Source organism: Apus apus, chromosome 18 (genome assembly GCF_020740795.1).
Source record: "Apus apus isolate bApuApu2 chromosome 18, bApuApu2.pri.cur, whole genome shotgun sequence".
NCBI lineage: Eukaryota > Metazoa > Chordata > Aves > Apodiformes > Apodidae > Apus > Apus apus.
The window spans coordinates 4,951,693-4,959,111 of NC_067299.1; positions in this window are offsets into that span (position 1 = coordinate 4,951,693).

Sequence of the window (7,419 nt, forward strand, 5' to 3'; positions counted from 1 at the left end):
GGCCGCCCGCCCGCCCCTCCGCAGCCCCGCCGGAACGCACGGCGCCCGCGCCGCAGCGCCCCCTGCCGCCCAACCGCCCCCACAGGAAGGGGCGGCCGGGCCCCCGCGGACCCCAGGGCGCCCCCTGCCGGCGGGCACGCAGGAGCTCCGGCCGCGGGACGGGAGGGGCCCGATCCTGCTGCGGGTCCCTCCGGCGCTCTGCTCAAACCTGCCTGTACACTCACTAACCACCAGTAGGGAAATCAGATACTAACTCGACGCACACACTCCCCGCACTGCTCCAGGAACGTTCCTCCAGCCCCGTCCCTCTCCTTCTTTCCCTGCTCAGGAGCACCTGAAACCCCCGATTTCCCGCTCAGACCACAAAGCATTTCGATCGGTGGGTTCCCTGGAATTAGCATCCCGCAGGACATGATGATGCAGGGTTTGAGCTTATGACTATTTAAGCCATTCCCTGCATACTGGGGGAGTTTGTGCACTTCATTTTTATAGCCGAAATTCTAACTATGAGTTTATTTGCCATCTACCACTTGCACCTCCCAGAGCCCCTTCCTGCTACAAGCTTAAACCAGCCAAAAACCATTACTGAATTTTGCAACAATCCTTCCACTGTCAGTAAAATAGAGATAATTGGCTTAAGTACTGCAAATACTCTGGATTTCCTTCCACTAACCATATTTAAGTCAGCAGTATTTAAAAAAATAAATGCCCCAACAAAGCCTGGAGTTTCAACAGTGCCTAGGGATTTGAAAACCTGTTACAACCATTAATTAATCCACAGTCACACAATAAAATAACCAACTCTTCCTGATTTACAGGTGTTTATAGCATCTGATCAATCACCAGATCATCAACCAAACATAGAATTGCTTTTAAAATCCAACCATTAAATTTAATAACAGTATTTTATATATATGTACATTTGCCACATATATAATTAAATACATGATATCCCTATTCCATAGCTGAATACATAAACCCAGAGAGGTTGTTATGGAAGGATCAGAACAATTCAATATAGGTAATGCTCTCCTAAACAATTTAGAGTGGAAAATCATAGGCTACTCAGGAACAGAACCAAACAGATTAACTCCTACCCCTATGCTTCACTTCAAGGTATTCTAGGTGCTCTGGTTTTTGTAAAGAAGGAAACAAATGGGAAAAAAACAATAGCTACCATGGAAGAAAGCCCAGTTCAAACTCCAAGGTATTTCTGTCTTTTTTTTATGTCTAATTTTGCTTCTGCCTTTTCAAGTGCAATAAAGTGCCTCATCTCTGTCAATACTTTCACAATCAAAACAACAGCACCATACAGAAATCACACCTACACTCATCAATTTAATCAAATCACAATACATTACAGATGTTCTTGTGTGCAACAACTGCATTCCCAAAACTGACACTGGAGAACAAAAGTGCTTCAGAATTGACTTGGCACACAACCAGCGACTAGAACTGCATTTCCTAAATTTCTCCTGAAGTCCTTTTCCTCACAAGAAGCTTCAATTCAGCTAAGCCAGACACTTGCAGAAACAGGAACGTAGAGAAAAGCAGGGACAGAGGAGATAAAAAAGTTGAGGGTGCAGGGAGAAAAGCTCTTAATAAAGATGAAGTCTGGGCACCACTGCAGTTTTCACACCAAGTACCTAAGTGATAGGCAATAATTGAAGAGCAATTTAGCATCTTTTTCATGCACCTCTTGCTTGTAATAAAAATGACAAGTGCTCTTCTTGTTTTCATACTTAAAGGAATTAAAGGCCAAGTAGAAACTGCCTACAGTCCCCAGCTATTTCAGACATATAAGTTAAATAGCCCCCCTTGCATCAGCTCACAACACTCAAAATTGAAAGCTTTTTTTTAATATAAGAAGAGTTACAATAATTTAAATAAAATGCTCCTAAACCAAATACAATCAAATATTTACATTACTTTCATGATAGCTTATCCTCATTTTGGCTAACAGTTAAATCCATTTCAGAGGGGCTCTACAGGCAATATTGCTTGCTCCAGTTCAACCAATGAAAATAATTTCTCAGAATTAAAAGCCACAATTTATTTTGTGATGACACGTTTTTAGTTTTTAACTGTAGTTTAAAAAATTCTCTTATAGTCTTAAACTAAATTAGTTACATTTTGAAAAAAAAAAAAAAGAGAATGACACCATCTTTAGTCAAAATAGATTAAGCAGCTGTAGTTTAAACCCAGGTTAAACTGCTGGGTTAGCTGACAACTGAATAAAAGTGACACGACTTGTTAAGACATCACAGAGTCTGTTAGATAAAAGACTGAAAAGCAAAACAAAGAAAAAGCAACATAAAGAGGGGAATAAGGTGCACCAGGTCTCCTGCCCAGAGCTCAAATAGTGCAGAACAGAGAGGTACATTGTAGCAGAGACAGAGGAAAGTGTTGGGCACTACATGGCTCCTCAAACACCACCTCCTGTGAATCTGAAATTCGACATTTCATAGGTCTACACTCAACCAAGGGAATAAACAAGTCTACCTGCTCAGCAGGAGTGACAGGAAGAAGGCTCACACAGACACTGACGTTTTTCCCAGCAGTTCTCCTTTCCCCCAGCCACATCAGACAATAAAAAGAACTGAGACTGGTACATCCAATTTCATCTTAATTCCACATCACAAACCAGGACTGGGTGGCCAGCATCCTGCCCTTTTTTCCAACAGCATGCTTTAACATTACACAAAATCATATTTGGTAAAAGCCACATTTAATTTTATGTGAGAGATGAAAAATAGAAAATCATCAATAGCTCAGATACATAAAAAGCTCATAACCTGGGCACAACCTTCATAATCACAGAACAGCAGAAACCAGTACTGCCCATCTGGCTTTGGCAAAGCAATGTTCTTAAAGCCTTCTGCATTTGTAAAGCACTTCAGCTGCCTTTGGTGACCAATCTTCATGTCTCAGTGCTTACAGCTACATATTAATCTTTCCCCTTCCTCTGAGTAAGCTTCAACAAGCTGATAGTGACCAAAGGTTATTCTACATTAGGACATCATTACACCTCTTGCACATCCTGTGTGATATGTCAGTGATCTCAGCCACAGTCTCAGATAAAGCATTCATATCTCATGTAAAAGAAGAAAATAAACCTGAATACTAGTCACATTTTTAAAGGTTTTTCCCTAGGAAATGAAAGTGTGCAGGACCTGACCAGGGAAGGACTTAACACCCTCTGGATCTGGAGTACAATCTCAGTTTCTTCATATTCTGAGGTATGACCATAATGGCACTGCTTTAACATCTCACCCAACATCTGACTGCCAAACTGATGTATACAAAGAAAATAAAGATGAAAATTAATTTATCTGGGTTGCAGTAAACATAAAAGAAAATAAAACACCCGCATTAAAAAAAGATCTGACAAGTTCATGTGAATGCTCTGCATTTAGCTCTTGTTTTAGAGCAACAGTCTGTTATGTTGGCTCCTCTACAGTTTAATGATTTCCTGTTAAGAATTTAAAATTAGAAGCCTTCAACAACTTCCCCATAAAGTATTTTCAAGGTTCCTTTAATATCCACATCAAGGAGATATAGTAGGTTCATATGTTATGCATGTCAGTTCACTTCCTTCCCACTTCAATAAGTACATTGAAGGAAAATCCAGCAGCTTTTTTATTGTTTTTAGAATCCTTTTTTTTTTTCTACTAAGTATGTCCAGCTACAGTAATTAAATAAAAATAAAGCTGTTCACATATGCAAGCTCACATTTAAACCATGACAAAACAAGAACTGCTGGTCTAATGTGAAAAGCCTAAACTGTGACAGATTATGACCTAGATCTAAATTTTCCATTGAAGAGTTAGCTTGAATGTGCAGCTAGATTCAGACTCAACTTTATCTATGTGAACACATCAACTCCACAAGCACATTTTTGCTCTTTGACAGTACTTTGCCTCTAATGAAAGCATGCAAACAACAGTCTTGCACTCACAGCATATGAAACAGATTTGATCTTTTTCATCCCTTTCTAGAGTTATATTCCTGCAAAACAGACCCTGTATTTATTTACTACTTTCCAATTATACACTTCAAACTACATAGCACTGTTTATTCTTTTGAAGCAATATAATAATTGCAGTAGTTGTAGCATCACACCATATTTACAAAATTATTTGAGATAGAAGGCAGAGGATCTGCAGACAGACATCCCATCTTAGTTCTTCACTGGGTCAATTAAAGGGCTCACAAACACTAATCACCCCCTTTCCAACAAAAATTAGCATCTCTACCTATCCACCAAAAATGATTGTTATGTGAACACTCACTAATTAATTTCAGCTAAAAATGAGTCTGGTGAAACTCCAGTTGACTTGGCCTAAGAACACACTGGTGAAAAATATGCAGCAGCAAAAGAGGCAATCCTGCTGCTTTTGTGCAAGCTCCAATAAATGTACGGCTCCTAATTTGGCTGAAATATTAATCTGTGCATATGACTGAAAATAACAACAAACCCTTTTTTCAGTTTGCAGGTCAGATACAGAGTCAAAAACTGTGAAACAGAGACAATGGTTCTACTTTCTGCAGTAAATTGCAGACCAGATTGACTTCTAAGTCATAAAACCATGGTTTCAGGCACAGGTTTGGAAACACTCATGAACAACCTCTAGCACAGGTGAACTTCAGCAATTCACTGTTACTCAGAAATAGTACCTTGGCACCAGTATCAGGTTGGGGTTGTTTTTGGTTTTTTTTTTTTAAGGTTTTGAGGAGTGTTTTTGTGATGCAGAACAACAGGGTCTGACCACATTCTGTTGCCATTACACAACCATCTTTCTTTACAGATGTAAAAATCTCTTCTATATGAACTCCTTCAACAGAAGGAATTTTGACAACCAGGAGGTCGTTTGATCTCTAGGGGCAGTTTTTATAAAAGGAGGTTATGATTAGGTGTTCTTTCTACATTTACCCGTTATTAGGCATGTCTGCATCCCCATCCACTACAATGACACACAGATGTCCAGAGCTCCCGCACCCCATACGCTTTACATGTGAGCTGCTCAGATACCCAGATGCATCTTCAAAAGCTGAGATTACAGAAGACAGACTGGCTGAAAGCCTTTGCCTAAACAACAGACATTACCAGTTTGCTTTCAGACACAGGCAGTATTTGTAAAAGTCCTTTCACTGTCTCCCTATATAAAAACAGACAAAAGATAAGAATATCTATCAGAACCTCTGCCAACAAGTGCTGGAGTCAGAAAGATTTTCTAACATCTGCAACTATTAATGGGCAATGGCTTTAAAATAATTTACGGATGTGAAAAGCACACCACTGAACAGAGCCATGCTGCTAATAACTTCCCAATACAGCTCAAGGGAAAAAAAAAAAAAAAATCCATTCAACAAACAGGATCCCTCTTGAGCTTAAAGGTATCCAGAAAACTAACCAGTAATTTAATTAAAACAGACTTTCAAAGTCTCTTTTGCTACTCTGTTACTCTGAATGGTTACCTACTATCTCAACATTAAACACATACACTGAATCCAGGACTCAACCAACTCTCTAATAATACCTTCTATAATAGAAAATCATCACATTGTTCAAACATAAATGTAACAAACAATACAGTACTAAGAAATGCTACTACACCTAGATTTTGTTCCAATCTAGAGATTAAATCACTTTAGCTGTAAAGATGATTCCTCAGGCTCTTCCAAAATGAATTACAGACTGAACAACAATTTATTCCAGAAAGGATTTATAACATTTCTTTCTTTCATAGACATGCTTATTTCTTCTCCTTGAATATTCATACTATGATTTTGTCTACAAAAAAAAAAAGTCAGTAAAAGGCAAGGCCTAACTAATTTTTCAAAAATACTAACTTATCACAAAGGTGAAGCCCATTGTCACAGCACTGTCTTGAAAAGTGCACTTACCTTAGCCCTTGTTTTCAGAAACTTATTAAATACCTTACTTTAAGTTAAATAATAACAACAATAAGCATCTTCTACATATTATAAAACTTTTTCCTTCATGCTCTAGAAAACTACCTTATCCACTCTCCCCCAGCAGGCCTCCAACTCTAACCTTTCTGAACTAGTTTCCTGGAAAGAAACTGAGTTAAATAGCCTCTGCCTCTTGGGGTGTTAATTGCCAATGGAAACCAGCTGGTTTTCCTCAACTGAAAAAAATCACATCACCTCAGAACATACAAGAAAAACCTGAAGCCACCAATGGGCAAAAGCAAAAAGAGGATAAAGAAATAATCTGTGGTTTGTTTATGTCACATTCCTTTCTTCCCACCCTATAATATTTCTTTCTGCAAGTTAAGGACAAAGAATAATAGTCTCTCCCCAAACCAGGGGAGGGAGGAATACCAACAATTTAGGATTATTAAAACCAGTTCCCAAAGTGAAACAGCAGCAGCTCAGCCTCCTATGGTTTTTTAAATGGAAAAAAAGAACAAACAATAAGTCACAGTAGTAGTCCTATATCACCTAAGAAAACCAAAGTAAGACTTTACAGGAAAAATATTTATAGTATAATGAGTGTATCTAGGGTTTGGTGTTTTTTTTCCATCCATGTGAATAATTATAAGTCTGAAAAATGCAAAATATTTAACTCTGAATAAAAGTTTTGTTCAAGACCATGCTAGGGCAGTCAGTCTTCAGTGATATTAACTTAGAGCAGTATTACAAACTACACCAAGTAGTAATCTCAAAGTCCTTGTCTGTGTTGCACTTGGGTGGCTAAATCACTGGCTCCACACAGTGCAAGTCTGTTTTAGACCAAATTATCTTAATTGCCTCTGCCTAAAAATCTACCATCTGTGTCCAAGAACTATCTAATATGTTCCTAGTGTTGTAAGGCCTGCATGGAAAAAGCAAATTAGGAAGAGAAACAGGCCTCAAACAGCTTGATAAAGATAATGAGATAATGACAAAACATAGTACCATTTCCATGAGGGGTGACAGAGTTAATTTATGAGAGAAAAAGGGTGGTTTTACCACATGCAGCCAGCAAGGAACACCAGAGGAGGCAGGTGCACTTCAGGTATGTTAGCAAGCCCCTTCAAATGCTGATCTCCCAAATAATGCACACCTGGAGCTGTCAACACACTCAAAAGCATAAAAGGCTCAATATAAGCGGCGTGTTACCACAGGTGAAAATACCATGGAGTATTAGGACAGGCTGCCTAAAGAAGTTGTGCAGTCTCCTTCTCTGAAGACTTTCAAGACTCACCTGGGTGTGTTTTTGTGTGACCTGCCCTAGATTTGGTCCTGCTCCAGCAGAGGGGTTGGGCTTGATGATCTCCAGAGGTCCCTTCTAATTCCTAAAGTTCTGTGATTTTATCAGTCTGCAAACACTTCACAGGAGGGGTGTCCCAAGTCAGGCCCTGGAGCTCAGCGTATGTGGGGGATGCTGAAGGCCCAAGGTGCTGGGGGTAC